At 32.9% G+C, this 18,641-nt stretch overlaps 1 protein-coding gene and 1 long non-coding RNA gene across 5 annotated transcripts in view; one reads left to right on the forward strand and one right to left on the reverse strand.

Annotated features, from left to right (window-relative positions):
• The window catches only part of LOC114331514 (uncharacterized), a 741,127-nt gene that overhangs the window by 615,610 nt on the left and 106,876 nt on the right, over positions 1-18,641 (reverse strand). For all 4 annotated transcript variants that reach the window (XM_050661247.1, XM_050661246.1, XM_050661244.1 and 1 more), the window contains one exon: positions 3,141-3,177. The gene's annotated coding sequence lies outside the window, so the exon portion shown is untranslated. The remainder of the gene's footprint in view (positions 1-3,140; positions 3,178-18,641) is intronic.
• On the forward strand, positions 4,722-5,837 carry LOC126891909 (uncharacterized). The gene is made up of 2 exons (XR_007700612.1): positions 4,722-5,054; positions 5,399-5,837. It is a non-coding gene; the product is annotated as an uncharacterized LOC126891909 (long non-coding RNA).

The raw sequence follows: 18,641 nt of genomic DNA on the forward strand, positions 1-18,641 counted from the left end.
AATCCATAAAAGGGGGGTGTTTAGTGGTTGGGGCGGAATGTCACCGTGACATTGCTCCCGTACCCGTGGACCACTGTGGAGTGGTCGTAGACTTGGCTAATCAGATTAGCCGTGATTGCAGCGATATGCTCGCGAAGTTCAGGCAACAAGTTAAGCAACAGAGCAGTCTGAATAGACAAGATGTTCTTTGTTTCAGTAGGGAGTTCGAAAGGGGGGAATGATCTTTCGATCGTGAGTGGCTGTATTTCGTGTTGGGCGGAGGGGATGGTGTGTCTTTGTGGACACTTGTTTGAGTATGCGGGGTGGTCACCGCCGCAATTCGGGCATTTGGGTTCCTGCTGTTTGGTGCAGGCGCTGGACTTGTGGTTACCGCCGCAGTGGGGGCAGACGAATGCTTTTTGAGGGCATTCGTCGATGGAATGTCCGTTGATGCAACATTTGCTGCAATATTTTGGAGTGGGGATTGTAGGGTCGGAGCCATGAGGGAGTTCGGCATTGTAGATTTCGCCATCTAGAGTTATGCCTCGGCTCAGTGCTGACGTAAATCTCTCCAAGGATTTGGTCACCACCTTGATCACTTTAGAGTCTTTGCCTGTTTTATAGGCTTTGACTCTCCACAGTCTTTCGACCGGGAATTGCTGTTCTGTGAGCAAGTCGGTGACCTCCTGCTCGGAGTAATCTACGTCGATTCCGGTAATGCAGAGGAGATAGGTAGGCTCTTTAGCGGAAGTGTTTGCATTTCTGCTACGGCTATGGACCGTAACCATGGTTTGGCCAGTTGCTGTGTGGATAGCTTTCTCGATATCCCCTGCATGAAAGTTAACGCTGTTGAAAAGGGCACGGCTTCTGTGCCCTTTTCGAAGAAAAAAAAAAAAGAATGTGTGTGTACTTTGTACGCACGTAAGAAGTTATACTTCTATTATATGATTATAAACGAAATTAATATACTTTTTATTTATATTTTATTTAAATATTAAATTAATTTATACTTACTACTTCTCAAACATTTTTATTAAAACAGTGCCAAAAAACACATTAAAAATGCCACAAATGATTTCTGAACATTAATTGTCGGAAAAATTTTTAACTAAATACGTATTTTCTGAAAATAAAATTATATAATAAATATACTTACAATCATAAAATGTATAAAAAAAAATAAAAAAATAAAAGTTTCTATTGGGATTCGAACCAACTTACCACGCGGCTGGTATTTGCGTTGTATTGGGATTCACCCGCATTAAAACTTCGCCACAGAGACAGCTTGTCATTATGTGCGAAGATCGTCTAACTAAACAGATTAACCTTTTGACATTTTTAACTTATGTAAATCAAATTATTTTGATTTTGAATTGAAATGATTTAGAATTGAAAAAATACAACAAAACATAGAGTAAGAAGACAATATATTAGGTGAATATTGATAGAAATTTTGATGGTAATCAAATTATGTAAATAAAAGTATTACATACTACTTATGTATTTTGGTAGGTTCAAGGTAGGTATCGGAGCCCGTATAACGACTAATAAATTTCGCAATCACTTGCGTCGTGCAAAGTGGCTATGTTCAAATATCATAACAAAATTTGATCAACTATTTATAAAACACTTACCAGTGAAAGATTCTTTAGCTTTGAATAAGCGAGATCTGCAGCACTCATACTAGGCACAGTTTGATGAGCTTTCACATTGGCATGCAACAATCATCTCTTCTATGTAAATAAGTCCAAAAATATAATATGAAAACTATTTAAAAAGGCAGTATAACCATTAACTAACTTTTTGTTTGTTGTTTCTCTTCCTACAAATTTTAAAACGCAACAAGCATACATTATAACCAAACCATGCACAGTCCCACAGCTGTGCCACAGCTGCCATATTGGATAATTTTTGTCATGTCATTTGAACATCCAATCAGAACAAAGTTATAATGCGCATGTGCCCGGTCGCTAGGTTTTCCCATATAAAATTTCACCGTCATTACGCCCGTAAAGAAGTATAACTTCAAAAATTGAATTGCGAAGAGTGGTTCCAGCTATAACCGGTCAAATTTGACCGGCATTTTTGGGACAGAGTTATAAACAACAGAATTTCAATCTTTGGACCATTACCTTTTTATTCCGGTCCTCTTTGTACATACAAATTTTCATATCTTCAAGACACTCATAACAAAAAAGATTTATGTCACCAAGTTATTTAATTATTGATAAATAATTACTTCCCTAAAATTTGAGTTGAAAATTAAAGATTTTGTTTGGAAAACCCGAATTTTTCGAGGAAAATTTCTGCCGAAGGAAATCGGAAAAAAATATCTATGTGCAGAATTAAATTACAGTGAATTTTTAAGTCAGTGTTTTTGGTTTAACGTTAAAATCTTCTGAGTTACAGAGCAATAATTGAAAAAAGGATTTCGGAGCGCTAATTTGTTTATAAACCAAATAGCATTTCTGAGGACTTTGCATAGCTATATTACTAATATATGAAATCTTAAGATTTGATTCCAGCATGCCCAGCAATAAAATAGCTGGTACATAATTTTCCTTGTTTTATACTAATTTTCCCAGATTATTACCTTACATCTTTCATTGTGTTAATAATTCACGTTGTGGAAATTATCAATTATTATATTTCTAATTTAATACTATTCTATCTAATTCCTCCAAAACCAGCAAATTTCCATAAAACCCAGCCATATTAATAGCTTTTGCTTTAGTTTTCCTTGCAAGAAACAAACAAAACACATCTCCTAAACTAAACCTAACCTAGCTTTCGGCCATTCATATTCATTCATGTCTGTGTCACAATAATTTCGACTCGAAATTATAATATCAACCACTTTTTTGGAGTCGCTATTAATTTCGATAGTCGCTATTTTGTGACGTCATTTAGTTAGTACAACTAAAATCCACAAGGCTCGCACAGTCGCATTTCAACGTCGCCATATTGATTGCGACTTGTTTTGAGTCGAAATTTGAATTAGAACCAGGGCCCTGGTCCTTATTTCTGTTGTTTGATCATATTATAAAGTACAGAATAGATAGAAGTTGGATACAAAAGTAGGGAACAATAATCTCGGATCTAAATGGTAGAAATACGGATGGGGATGATATAAATAATGTATTAACAAAAATTATACTTACGATAGCCAAAGAAATTGTCGGACCAGGAAAGTTTTAGCTGAAAAAGAAATAAAATCTATATAATTCTCAGAATTTATAAAAAATAAAAGTTATAGTAAAATAACAGTGAGTTGTGCATTTTACCTAAAAATACTTCTTAACGTTTCGATTTCCACACCGCAAATTGTTAAAAAAAGAAGAAATTAAGAACAAGAATTTGTTAACAAAGTGTACCAACTCCAAATTGTTGTTATTATTGTCGCTATGTCACATACCTGTCAACAAAAAATTGTGCTTTGTCTATGATGGTTGTAGACAACAGCCAGCTATGGATGGAAAGATATCAGAGTGGAGGTTATTATGCTTTTGTAATATTGGCTAGTTTAAAAGATAATTACGGTTTTTCGACATTAATTTCGTAGCAACATTCACACCCTGTAGAATTGTAGTGATTTGACATCAAAAACTCTATCTATGTTCAAATGATTTTTAATATAGTCTACTGTTTTAAAAAAATATTAGCATAGCGAAATATTTAATTTTAGTTATAGGGTTGATCGAAACTCGGAATGATCATCTTTATACTATTTTTATACTGTTCCAGTTGCTTTGTTACCATTACTATATTATAATATAAATTTTTCTAACGAGGAACTGATTAATATGGTTTTTGTGCTAGGAGAATATAAAACATGTGCTACTAGCAATAAGAATTTGTCATCAACAATTCCCTGATAGACAACAACCAAGATACTTTTCTAGAAACCAAGAAAGTTTACTAGGACGGTTTCAACGGAGTGGATACTTAGATTACGAGAAATCTTATGGAACAAAATTTATTATAAAAAAATAAAATGAATTAAATGTAATAATTTTTAGCGTCATTGAGAATCTGCATATTAGTACGAACGTTCTTGTAATCTAAGTGTCTAGTCCGTCGAAACCGTTCTAATAAACTTTGAAAAGTTTCTCTTCTTGGTTATCGTCTATCACGGAATTGCTGATAATAAATTTTTATTGCTAGTAGCACATTTCTGATATACTCATATTAATCAGTTCCTCATTAGAAAAATTCATATCACTAAGGGTCGGTTTCACCAACAAAAAATAAATCAGTGAATAGGTATTCGTCGAATAAGATTTATTAGTCGATTAAATTTTATTGCGTTTCAATAACTATTTGTAATCCACAGTTAGTTATTCGTCAAATAAGTTCAAAGTATAATGATTTTCCACAGACTGTACTCGTTAACACAAGCGAATGACAGTTCTTCTTCCTCATATTAGTTTGTTGGCCTCCACCTCTTCGGTGTTTTGCCAAGCACATTGTATTATTTTCCACTGTAATCATATTAGGCATTCCAAACCACGTGACCTCTGGTTGGCAAGTTGGCACATAAACTAACAAAGAGGTTATGTTTGTAGGTATCTATTTTTCAATGATTTTTCATTGTTTATAATCGTCGTATTTTGTCTAGTTTGGATTCATTTGGATTTCGTTTCCTGTTTTTGTGAACTTTATAAACTTAACCACAATGCAAAGTGATTATTTAAGGAAATTATTATTGGAAACTTCAGATGTTGCGAGAAAGGTAGGCGAAACAATTTTTATTACCTGTTTATTTTGCCCCGATATTTATCAATAATGATGAATTTTGCAAGCAATAACATTATTTCTTTTATTGTTTTAGATATTTATTGAAGCTGAATACGCAATTCAGTCAGAATTGGATTTTACAGTTAAGTGCAGTCCATCAAGTTACTACATATTATAGATATTTATACATATCTGGTGGAGTTTCACAGTTGCTACTCTAAGCAGCAGATGAAAGCATACAAAAGCCTTCAGGCACATAAATATTTTACAGCTGGATTTGTTTTGAATGGAGTAAAAATTGTTAATGATTTCCTGATTTCCATATTATTGTTGGAAAGGTATGCCTTTATTTTATTTTTCATCATTAAGAAATATATGGATAACAGTATTAGTGTCTTTTGGATAAATTGGTTCTAAATATTAGATTTATTTACGTTTATAGATCTGTATGAAACGAGACATATCGTCGTCCTAATCTGTAAACTGCGAACTCCATAATTCTCTGAAAATGATTTATTACTGCCATCTATTTGAATTACTGTCATGATTGTTCTAAAATTATATTATATGAATGTCTGATTTTAAATAAAATATTCTCAATCATTGTAAAGAACGCAAATACTCTAATAAAAATAAATTTTTGTAGTTGAAGAATTTCCAAAAAAATTAAATATTTTTTTAGGTGAAGCATTTCCAAAAAGCTAATGCTAAACGACTAAATGCTTGGGTGGGGTGATAGCCAGTTCTGATGACATAGCAAATGCACATTGTATGCATATGGCCGGTAATAGTAAAGTATGCCCAGGGCAAGACAGACGAAGAAGAACCCAATGCATGTACATATGTTACAGCTACATGGTTTGGAGATAGCAACATATGCATTCTCTGATGAAAAACTAATGAGTTTTGAAACTGTTCGGTCAGAGTGCTTGTTGCGCTCACTAAACGAACTGAAATATGAGATGGCTTTGGCATTGTGTTGCAGCGATATGAAAATGGTTATTCATTTTTAATTATAATGTACTTCTTCATCATGAGTAATTATGTATTGGTCTTTTAAATGTGTATTTATTTTTGTAATTAGTATCAACTTGTAATGATAATATACATTTATCGTTTAAGGTATGACTATGTTTTGACTCTAAAATAAATGTTTTAAAAATCGAATCCTGCCTCTTTCTGTTAGTAACTACCCATGGATATCACAAATTGTGCTTACTGATAGGTTTGTTCGTAAAACGATCAGCAACTCTTGCCAACCATCAGACACATGTGCATTCGTAGTCTATGAATGCTAACTATTAACTGCACAACGCTAACTGTTAACTGCTCATGCATCTAATGGTTGGCAGCAGTTGCTAATCGTTTGTGTCGTACTACGAACAAACCTATTAAGCCGGTTTCAAACGACTCGTGTACTTGGCGAATAATCGTCACTTGCGTATACTTGAGTGGGTTACTAGTACAATTATTGTACTATTTGTCAAACACTAATAATAATAATGTTAATACTACTATTAATTGTCAAAGAATTGTTCTAGTAACCCTCCCAAAAGACATAGTAAGTAACGCCAGTAACGATTATTCGCCAAGTACACGAGTCGTTTGAGCCCGGCTTTAGGTCTGGATCCCGTGTACCAAAAAAATTGATTAATAGCAAGCTGAAAATTTGTTAATAGCTTAACGGTGTCCAGTTGGACAAACTTTGATGTATTGTGACACTGGAACAGGGGTAGTTTTAATTGTGAAACAGTTTGGAAACTCAGATTTGGAACATCAGATTACGAAATCATCCCATATAGGTATTTTGTCAGACAGAACATCCAATTGATCTGTTACCCTGTCATTAAATTCCCGTGCAAAAATCAGACTGCTATTACTCACCAACATGATTCCTGTAGTTTGACATGGTCTTCGTGTTCTACTCATTAAAATGCCCAGTTGGTGATTTTTTCACCAGTCTGGTTTTTGCATGAGAGTTTAATGAATTGGTAGCAAATCAATTGGAAGTTTTATCTGACAAATTACATAAACATTTTCGTAGTTTGACCTTTCAAATTTTTAACCTGTTCCACAGTTAAAACTTCCAGTGTTCCCATACATCAAAGTTTGTGGGACTAGACACCGTTAAGCTATTAATAAATTTTCAGCTTGCTATTAATCAACTTTTTTTTTGGTAGGCGGGATCCAGGTCTATATGGAATAAATAAATAACAAAACAAATTCCCTGTCAAAACTGCATTTATTTTAAATAGAATGAAAAACAAAATAATATTGTTTTAACAAAATAGGGGATAAATGTTAAAATTTAGTAATAATAAAGTTTGTCACATTGGCCTAAAATTAATGTCACTAGTTACGTTAGTGTCACATATAAATAATAATTATTGTAATAATATTAATAAAAATCATAATTCCTAGCATGAGTGCGTCCTGTTTTTTGATAATTTAGTTAGGCGAGGAAACATAAATGAGTTTCTAATAGGGCTTTTCATCGATTGCCATTTGTTTCGAGCTCCTGTTAGATGTTGTATAATCCGTGTATAATATTACTATACAAGGATTATACGACATATGACAGAAGCTCAAAACAAATGACTGTGAATGAAAAGCCCTATAGAGGGAACACGAAAAAAATTAACATTATCCGATCAGCTCGACTTCCACAGTTCACTACTATACAAGTTACAGGCATGTTTTCAGCACTTAAAATTACCAAAAACGAAAAGTTTATAAAATAATCAATCTAATGAATGTCTTTAAATATTATATTAAGCTCAAAATCACGACAAAAAACAAATTAAAATTAACATTATTCTGATCAGTTGGACTTCCACAGTTCACTACTATACAAGTCACAGGCATGTTGTCAGCACTCAAAATCACCAAAAACGTAAATTTTATAAAATAATTAATCTAATGAATGTCTTTAAATACTATATTAAGCTCAAAATCACGACAAAAAAACAAATTAAAATTAACATTATTCTGATCAGTTGGACTTCCACAGTTCACTACTATACAAGTCACAGGCATGTTGTCAGCACTCAAAATCACCAAAAACGTAAAGTTTATAAAATAATTAATCTAATGAATGTCTTTAAATACTATGTTAAGCTCAAAATCACGACAAAAAACAAATTAAAATTAACATTATTCTGATCAGTTGGACTTGCACTATTAGTTCCTATACAAGTGACAGGCATGTTGTCAGCACTCAAAATCATTTGATATAATTACGTTTACCTGTTATAAAACATTGTAGATAAATTCAAGTTAAACTCATAGAGGTATATATTGACATAGAGAGAGTGTCATTCAAAGCGAAGTGACGACACCATCTTTTTTCTTTGGATTAGTGCTGTTTCACTCTTACTCAAATTAAGCTGCGACAGTTGTCCTCCTCTTCCGTGCCTATATTCACACCTTAGTCATCTTAGTTTATCGGTACAATGTGCTAGAAAGAGATAGCGCAAACCAGTCGAAGAGATCTTGTCGTCAGGACGCGCGGAGTGAAGGCTCACTCTATGTTAATATATACCTCTATGGTTAAACTAATGAATTTTCTTTATTATTGATATTTAAAGTGAGGTTAGCTGTCAACTTATTCTAAGAATAAATATTTATCTGCCCGATATTGGACTAATAACTTATTTGGAGTTTATTCATAGAATAAGTCTTATCTGACGTTGGTGAAACGGAGATATGTCAGTTTTATTGGTCGAATAACTTTATTCATTGAATAGACCGCTATTTGTCGATGGTGAAACCGGCCCTAAGAGTAACAAAGCCACTGGAACAATAAAAATACTATAATGTCAAATATTTAAGAAGGAAAGATAAATAGAGTTTTGATGTCAAATTCAAACAACAAATACAATTCTACAGGGTGTGAATGTTGCTACGAAATTAATAAAAAAACGTAATTATCTTTTAAAAGACCCTGTATAATATTACAAAACCTCATATTTTAAGAAAGAAGACATCGGGAGAATCCAAAAATGTAAAAATATACAGGATGCTCCATTAAAATAAAAAACATAAGTTTGTGTCACCCTCTCAAAACGGGTGACCCCGTATATTTGAAAAGATTTTTAAATTATGATCCTATCTATGCCCCAACTTTTACCTAAATAACATTTTTTCGTATCTCGTACGAAAAACGAGCTATTGGACTTCCGCGTACTAATGCCACATCCTGTATAATAGGTACTTTTTATATGTGAACATTACTTTTAAAATGACCTAGTATAACTTAATCTAGTTTCTAAACTACCGTTGAAAACAACTACCGGATAAAAATTATGACTGAAGAAGAAACGTATGATGATCCATTGTTCATCACCATCTAGATTTGCAAGTAAGATGTTTATGTGCATACCTAATTATAAAAGAGAAAATATCGACTACATGCTATCATTATAAGTCTTAAAAAACGCAAACAATAAGAAATTGAAATTAGTGACTTATTCTATTGTAGTCTGCAGAATAAGTACAAATCATCTCAATCGGGAGGTACACTCACAGACAAAAATATTGCATATATTATTTTGAGTCTGTTTTTGAAGTATATTTTTTATAACAAATATCACTGGGGAACACATTTTTTGTTGAGTTAGATCTGACACTTGTTTTTCACTAATTTTTGGCGTCTGAATCTGAAAATAACTTCAGTAGACCAGTAAGGATCTGTTTTTAGGTGGATGTGAGAGGTGGCATTCAGATTTTTGCGGATAAAGTTAGGTGATAACTTCGTTAATAATAATTGAATTATGCTCCTTCTCAAATATGCCCGGAATATTAATAAAAAAAATAAAATATTTAAAAATTTCAAAAAAATTCGCTATTTTTCTACTTTTTTTGCTTATAACTTAAAAACTATTCATTTTAGAACTAAGTCGTATAGGAATAAAACAAAGATAATTAAATTTTCTATCAGATGCGATTGGTTAAAAATGTCTTAATTTATCACCCTTGCTTCAAAATAGCAATAAATATAAAATAAGGGAGCAAAACAAGCCTGTCCTTATTCAATGATTTTCCATCACTTAGGTTACACTTCTTCTTCTTCAGGTACCATCTCCGCTACGGAGGTTGGCAATCATCATAGCTATTTTAATTTTTGAGGCAGTAACTCTAAATAGTTGTTTTGAGCTGCATCCAAACCATTCTCTCAGGTTCTTCAGCCATGAAATTCGTCTTCTGCCGATGCTTCTTCTGCCATCTATCTTTCCTTGCATTATGAGTCGCAGGATGCCATACTTCTCGCCCCGCATCACATGTCCGAGGTACTGTAGTTTTTTTTCTTTAATTGTAAGTTCAACTTCCTTCTCTTTACCTATTCTTCTCAGTACTTCATTGTTCCTAACTCTATCTACCCAGGAAACCCTCATAATTCTTCTATACGTCCACATTTCAAAGGCGTTAAGTCGTCTCATTGTCTCTACATTTAACGTGCATGATTCCAGTCCATAGTATAGTACACTATATACGTAACATTTTGTTAGGCGTACTTTAAGAGCTAATGTTAAATCTTTGCTACATAGGACCTTTTTCATTTTCATAAAATTAGAACGTGCTTTCTCGATTCTGACTTTGATTTCTGCAGTGTAGTCATTATTTTCGGTTATAAGTGTCCCTCGGTAAGTGTACTTTTTTACTCTTTCGATCTGCTGGCCCTCTACTATCAAGATTTCGTTAGTATTACGGTTGTTTTTACTAATTTTCATAAACTTTGTCTTTTTGATATTGAGAGAGAGTCCGTACTCCCTACTACACCTTACTATTTTACTCATGAGTATTTGCAGGTCTTGTAAATTATCGGCTATTATTACTGTATCATCTGCATATCTGATGTTGTTAACTAAGACTCCATTTACTCTTATGCCGACTGTTTCATCTTCCAGAGTTTCTCGCATTACCTCTTCAGAATAAGCGTTAAATAATAGAGGTGATAGTATGCAGCCTTGCCTGACTCCTCTCTTTATTTCCATTTCTTCAGATGTTTCTGTTTCAATTCTTACTATTGCTCGCTGATTGTAATAGAGATGTGTTATTAGTCTTAAATCTCTTTCATCTAGGTTTTTAGTTTTTAGAATTTCCATGATTCGGTCATGTTTTACTTTATCAAACGCTTTATTGTAGTCTATTAAACAGACGTAAAGAGAACGGTTAACATCCAAACATCTCTGTGTCAGCACGTTGAAGGAGAATAATGCCTCTCTGGTGCCCATTCCATTGCGGAACCCATAATGAGTGTCACTAATATCCAGCTCCAGTTTAGAGTGTATTCTGGCGTGGATAATTTTCAGCAGAATTTTCAAGGTATGTGACATTACGCTTATGGTTCGGTAGTCACTGCATTCTTTGGCATTCACTTTTTTTGGCAAACACTCAAATGCTGATGTCAACATGTCCAGGTTACACTTGGAACCTTCCTAATTCGCTTAGAAAATTTTTGTAATGTGCTAAAACCGTACACAAAATTTCATTAAAATTGACTTACTAGATTTTGCATAATAATTTTGCAATCTAAACTTTTTTTTGAATTAAAATTTTTTAAAATCTTGCACAACAAAAACTAGAACATACAAAGATTTGTCAATTTTTTTACATATAAAGAAGTACTCCACCTATCTAATGCACTTTACAGAATTAAAATCGGATTATTTAAGCAGCCTCAGCAATGTTTGAAAGTTATAAACAATTTTTTGGCTTATAAACAAATTAGTGCTGTGGCCAGGAGGGGGTGCTACGGGCTCCTTTATTTAGATGGACTTACCCAAGTTTTTTTATGTATTTTGACCAGTAGAACACGAATTTTTTGGGTAACATTTGATCCGGATGTCGATAAGATTGTTATAAACAAAGAACTTGAGGAATTACATAACATCGATTTTTCACAAAATAAAACATTTTTTTGTAGTTCTTGGGTAATTCTAAGCAAAAAATGTTCTTACAAGTTTTTTCGTAGGATGCATAGTTTTCGAGATAAACGCGGTGGAACTTTCAAAAAATCGAGAAATTGCAATCTTTGAACGCGAATAACGTTTGATTAAAAAATAAAATAGCAATTCTGCTGACAGCATTTGAAAGTTTAAGTCAAATTATACCGGTTTTAATTATTTGCATTGCTAAAAATTAATTTTTTTTTTTTATTAAACAAAGCTATTTGTTTATAAGCCAAAAAATTGTTTATAAATTTAAAACATTGCTGAGGCCCCTTAAATAATCCGATTTTAATTCTGTAAAGTGTATTAGATAGGTAGAGCACCTCTTTATATGTAAACAAATTAGCCAACTTCTAAATGGTCTACTTTTTGTTCAGAAAGATTTTAAAAAATTTGAACTTTTTTAAAAACATTTAGATTGCAAAATTTATTAGGTCGATTTTAATGAAATTTGGTGCACGATTTAAGTATGTTACAAAGAATTTCCTAAGCGAATTACTAAGGTTCTAAGTGCCACCAAAGTGGTTAAAAAATATTGAATAACAACAGACTTATTTTGCCCCCATATTTTGTATTTATTGCTATATTGCAGAAAATGTAATACCTTAAGACATTTTTTACCAGTCGTATATCATACAAAATTCAATATCTTTATTTTATTTCTTTACGACTTTGTTCCAAAACGAATCGTTTTAAAGTTATAAGCAAATAAAGCAGAAAAAAATCGATGTTTTTCGAAATTTTTAAATATTTTAATTTTTTTATTAATGTTCCGGGCATATTTGAGTAGGAGCATAAGTCAATTATTATTACTGAAGGTGTCACCTAACTTTATCTGCAAAAATCCGAATGCCACCTCTCACATCCAAAAATAGACGTTTTTTCGCAGATCCTTACTGGTCTACAGATTTTGTCTATCACGTCAATTTTTTAAACTAAAGTTCTCATTGAGTGCCCATAGCTCACTTTATGAGGTTCCTATGCTTTATCTTGATCGCCAAGTTTTACTTTAAAAGTTTTTAAAATAGGCAAAATATGCTTGTCTGACAAATGTACTGATGTTTGTCCTTTGACTGGGAATGGTAAAACTGCCACATAATAGGTCCCGGCGTCCACTTATATTTTCCCCCATTTTAACTGCCTATAACTTATAAACGGCTCAAGATAGAAATATGCGGTTTTCGCTTAAATGCTTTATTTTAGTAAAAGTTTTGTCTGAATGGATTGACTTTTTTTTTAATGGAACACTCAGTATATTTTTTTGTAAATTGCAAGAAAGGTCATTCACCTATCCAGAGATATAAAGTTTTTCAAAATCGGTTGTCAAATCACTGAGTAATTAATTTTTAAAATGAGAGGTGCAACGGTAGTTAGGTAGGTTTCAAAAATTCCTGAAATATATCACGTTTTTTCATCTGGGGTATAAAGAGATGGGGGTCGTGGGGTATAGGGTCAATCAATAACTTATGGCCCTTTATGTCAAAAAGCATCTGGAACTCGAGAAATAATATTTGTACGATTTTTAAGTTATGTTAATACGGCTCTATAACCTGGAGAATAAGTTGGTACGATACTGTTATTAATTAAGAACGAGACACCTCCACTATTTTACACCTCTCCTCCCCCCTGGTTCTCCCCTTTGACCTTAGTCAAAATTTTACTTCACGTTTGTTTTAACTTAATATAGGGCAGTCAATGAGAGCAAGAACAGGTTATTACCTCCGAATTCTATCCTACTGCATGGATTTTAATTAAATTTTAAGAATAGCCTGAAAATATCTCCTTATTTAAAGTCTACCTATGCCGATGTGTGCTTTTGTCTTGCTAATTCTAAACAAAAACTGTTCTATATTTTTTTCGAAAACTCAATACTTTTTGAGTTATTCGTGGTTGAAAATTGGCCATTTTCATTGAAATATAACACCTTTTCAAACGGTTTTTTGCGAATACCTTAAAAATAATGCATCTAACTAAAAAAATTTTATAAAACATTTTTGTAGCTCATAAAAAAACAAAGAGATTCGTTCCTTCTTCAATCTTCTAGTTATAACACAAAAAGAGATATGGTAGGTAAAAAGAGTTTGTTTTTTTTTTGGTGCATGCTCAAAGCAGTGTATTCAACTTGAAATAATAGAGAAACGGTCGATTTTATGTATATAATGCTACCAATACCTTTTATTGTGCTTGAAAAGTCCTTTCAAATAAGTAATATTAAATGTCGATTACATTCAAACTAAGCGAGATATGCTGCAAAAAATTGATGACTAACGAATTTTAAGAAAAAAATTGAGAAGTATATTTAACCCCTCACCCACAAGAATTTAAATGCATCGTTTTCCTTTTACAATACATTTTACTACAGTGTCATGTTATGTTCAAATAGTTGAGCGGGTTTAAAATGAATGGTTTTTTGAATAAAATAAGATCAAATTATAGAGCGCATATTTAAATTTTCTTAAAAATCTTCTTTTTCTCCATGTAACTTGAAAATGATAAGAGATACTGTTATAAAAAATAAAATCAAAATGTTTATCTAGAAGAAACCTTCATTTTTGTATGGCATCTCTTATAATTTTCGAGTTACATGGAGAAAAAGGAAGATTTTTAAGAAAATTTAAAAATGCGCTCAATAATTTGATCTTATTTTTTTCAAAAACCATTCATTTTAAACCCGCCCAACTTTTTAAACATAAAAAGAACACTATAGTAAAATGTATTGTAGAAGGAAAACGATGCATTTAAATTTTTGTGGATGAGGGGTTAAATATACTTCTCATTTTTTTCTTAAAATACGCTAGTCTTAAAAATTTTTTACAGTTTATATCGCATAGTTTGAATGTAATCGACATTTAATATTGCTTATTTTAAAGGTCTTTTCAAGCACAACAAAAGTTACTGGTAGCATTATACACCTAAAATCGACCGTTTCTCTGTTATTTCAAGTTAATTACACTGATACGATGAGCATGCACCAAGAAAACAAGTTTTTTTCACTTACCATATCTCTTTTTATGTTATAACTAGAAGATTCATAAAGGAAAGAATCTCTTTGTTATTTTATAAGCTACAATGAAAATGGCCAATTTTCAACCAGGATAACTCAAAAAGTATTGAGTTTTCGAAAAAAAAAAATGAAACAGTTTTTGCTTAGTATTAGGTTTTCTAGCAACTTCCGTAGTTATTTAAGCAAAAAAATTTCCACCCCCGAGAAGGGGTGGGAACCGCAACCCAAGACAAAAGCACACATCGGCATAGGGTAGACTTTGTTTCTTGGGCTATTCCCTACTTACTGTGAAAATATCACGTAAATCGATATAGTAGGATAGAATTCGGAGCCACATACCCTCATTGACTGCCCTAATAGTTTATAGATACGTATTTTAGGTAATAAGCATTGATGATGAACTCATAATTCCGAAAACATTCTTTGATGTAGCCCTTTTTAGGAATATTTATAAATACAGTGGAACCCCGATAAGTCGGTCTCCGATATCCCGGAAGTCCGGCTAACCCGGACCGATCTTCATCAGACAAACATTTTAACAATAAAAACGTTACTGGGATTTTTACCAAGACATGAACAATACTGTGTACAACTGTACGTATTTTAGATGTACTCTGCATATGTATTTCATGTTTCTGCAATTATAATTAGTATGGTATAACTAGACACAAATCCAGACATACAAAGTGAAAGTTATCCTCCAACACCAAATTATTCTATATGGTCCACAAAATGTTCAGAAAAAAGTTACACCATTTTGAGCGACAGGTTTGGGGGGAGAGGGGGCATAAATCGGCAAATTGCGGAGAAAACTATGCGGTTTAGCATGAACAACCTTCTATACAAAAATGTTCTAAATTAAATTTGAAATAAAAAAGGTCCTATGCATAATCCTTCTAAAATAAACGGTTCCAAATTTACGGAGGTAATATAATATAATTGGTCCAAAAAATGGCCTAACCCAGACATCCAAAGTAAAAGTTTTCCTTCAACGCCAAATTGTTCTATATGGTCCACATATTGTCCAGTAAAAAGTTACACCATTTTGAGCATCCGGTTTGGGGGAAGGAATGGGGGAGAATTCGGAAAATTCGGTAAACAATGTTCTATCCAAAAATGTTCTGCGTAAAATTCAAAACAAAAGGTTCTATACATAATTGTTATAAAATCAACGGTTCCAGTGTTACGGAGGGTGAAAAGTGGAGGTTTTCGATATTTTTTGGGCAATTTATAATATTATTACCGATGAAAGAAATTTTCTTTAACAGGATTGTGTTTTGTAAATAAAATTTGCTATTTCAGTGGCCGATGGTGTGTTAGTGATAAGCCCTTGAAGAAACGTCAACCTCACCACCCATCATCATCAATTTGCCAAAACAATATAAAAAGTATCGAAAAACTCCACTTTCACCCTCCGTAACTCTGGAACCGTTGATTTTATATCAATTATGTATAGGACCTTTTTTGTTTTAAATTTTATGTAGAACATTTTTGTATAGAACATTGTTTACGCTAAAGCATAGTTTTAGAAATATTGACGAAAAACGTAAACAAACTACTAAAATACCGACTTCTCCCCCATCTCCCCCCCCCCCAAACCGGACGCTCAAAATTGGGTAACTTTTTACTGAACAATATGTGGACCATATAGAACAATTTGGTGTTGGAGGAAAACTTTTACTTTGGATGCCTGGGTTAGGCCTTTTTTGGACAAATTATAAAATACTACCTCCGTAACTTTGGAACCGTTCATTTTAGAAGGATTATGCATAGGACCTTTTTTATTTCACATTTAATGTAGAACATTTTTGTATAGAAGGTTGTTCACGCTAAACCGCATAGTTTTAGAAATATTGACGAAAAACTTAAAAAACTACGAATTTACCGACTTCTTCCCCATCTCCCCCCCCCCCAAACCGGACGCTCAAAATTGGGTAACTTTTTACTGAACAATATGTGAACCATATAGAACAATTTGGTGTTGGAGGAAAACTTTAACTTTGGATGTCTGGGTTATGCCATTATTTGGATCAATTATTATATCATACTAAATTGAGTTTATCTGTAAGTATCCGTATTTTATGAATTTTTACCATTATTCTCCGGCTATCCCGGATTGGCCGCGGTCCCGATTATTCTGACTTATCGAGATTCTACTGTATACCTTTTATAAAGGAATTTAACATTTTTTATAATAGTGTGAAGATAAAATGCAGTATTTGTGTCTGTTAGTAGATATGTACATAATTGTCGCCTTTGTTTTGTAATAACAAATAGACGGCGTTTATACTTACTAGTAACTTCGTCGTCACGCATGATTATGCATTTACCGAGTAAAACAAAGAGGGAAATGATTAACTGGAAATTTTGATCATGTTTCGCCTTTTTTTTATAATCAAGGTCAGCTGAGGTCAAAGCCTGTATGCATCGACAATTACGCTGCAATCATACTTCTCGTGCCTTTATCTCTATGGGAGTCGGTTTTTCAAATTACAAATATTCATAAGAATGCATCTTGTCCAATATCAATATTAATTCCTTTCACAGACATGTTCCGATTAGACTGCAGATGTCTAATAAAATTGCACTAAGCAACGACCGAATCGAGAATGTGGAAAACTTTACGTATCTTGGAAGTGTCATAACAGAAAACGGAGGTACTGCAGACGATATTCGTATGAGGATACGAAAAGCTCAACAAGCATTCAGCATGCTCAACCCTGTTTGGACGTCTGGCAAGTATACTACAAGGACCAAGACCGATATTCCAGTCAAATGTTATTTCTGTTCTACTCTACGGATGTGAAACTTGGAAAGTGACAAAATCCCTTACAGTTGTATGACACTATGCATTTTCTTGTATCATTTCTGATATCGTTTCTGATATGTCAAAAAAATGCATAGTGTCATACACAGATACAAGAAACGATATCAGAAACGATACAAGAATTTGTGTCAGACACAGATTCTTGTACAAGAACTGCGCCGATTTCTGCGCAAAGAGCAAAAACGTGAAACCTGCTGGTAAAACATCTGAATGTCATAATGGCGGCTGAAAATCGGATCATATTTATGTCTTGATGAATTTATTTGTGTTTTTGTAGGTATTATTTATAAATCTTTTTTTTATTGATACTTAATAATATTATTTCTACTAATAACCATATTTTTAGCTCCGAATAAAGAAATAGTAAAGTTCAAACTATAACTTTGAATTCCATGTTGCATAATTTTTTATTAGAGGAAAATACAATATTTCCTAATTTGGATCAAACTGAAGATAATTCTAATGCAAATATTTTAGCACAAATATCAAAACAAAATAAAAACACAAATAATCAACCTCAAACAGTCAACGTAAAAATTCTGGTTAACATTAAAATGTTAAATTTATAAGTTTATAAATTTTATTAAATCCTTAAAATCAGCTGTAGACGCAGTACTACCATACCAATGTAACGTGACACAGGGTGACAAACAAAATTTCTAAAAATCACGTGCCGAATTTCATACAATTTTCGATACAAGAACTTGCATAGTGCCATACAGGGTACAAATGTACGTACAAGAAACGATACAAGAAAAAATATATAACTAAAGGCGGGTTCTCATTAGTCAATCTCATTGATCAATATCATTGATTCTATGCTATAGAACAAAAATAGATTTATATGAACGTCGATTCAGCGATATTGTTCTATCATATGGTATTTCAATTAAAGTGAAAAGCCTTCCTACTTTTGATAGATCAATGGAAATGATTCTATCAAATAGAACAGTGCTTGACAATGAGAACTAGCGTTCAGTTGCGTTGACCTGTATTTTGTGGAGTTAAATACAGTAAACCTCCCCTGCCATATCCGGATCAATGTGGCGACAGACCGATCCGGGTATAAAAAAATCCGGATATCAAAACCACTTCTTTTATAGTCTCTGAAACGTTTTCTTCCTCATACATTCCAGTAACCAAC

This window comes from Diabrotica virgifera, chromosome 9 (genome assembly GCF_917563875.1).
Source record: "Diabrotica virgifera virgifera chromosome 9, PGI_DIABVI_V3a".
NCBI classification, from domain to species: Eukaryota; Metazoa; Arthropoda; class Insecta; order Coleoptera; family Chrysomelidae; genus Diabrotica; species Diabrotica virgifera.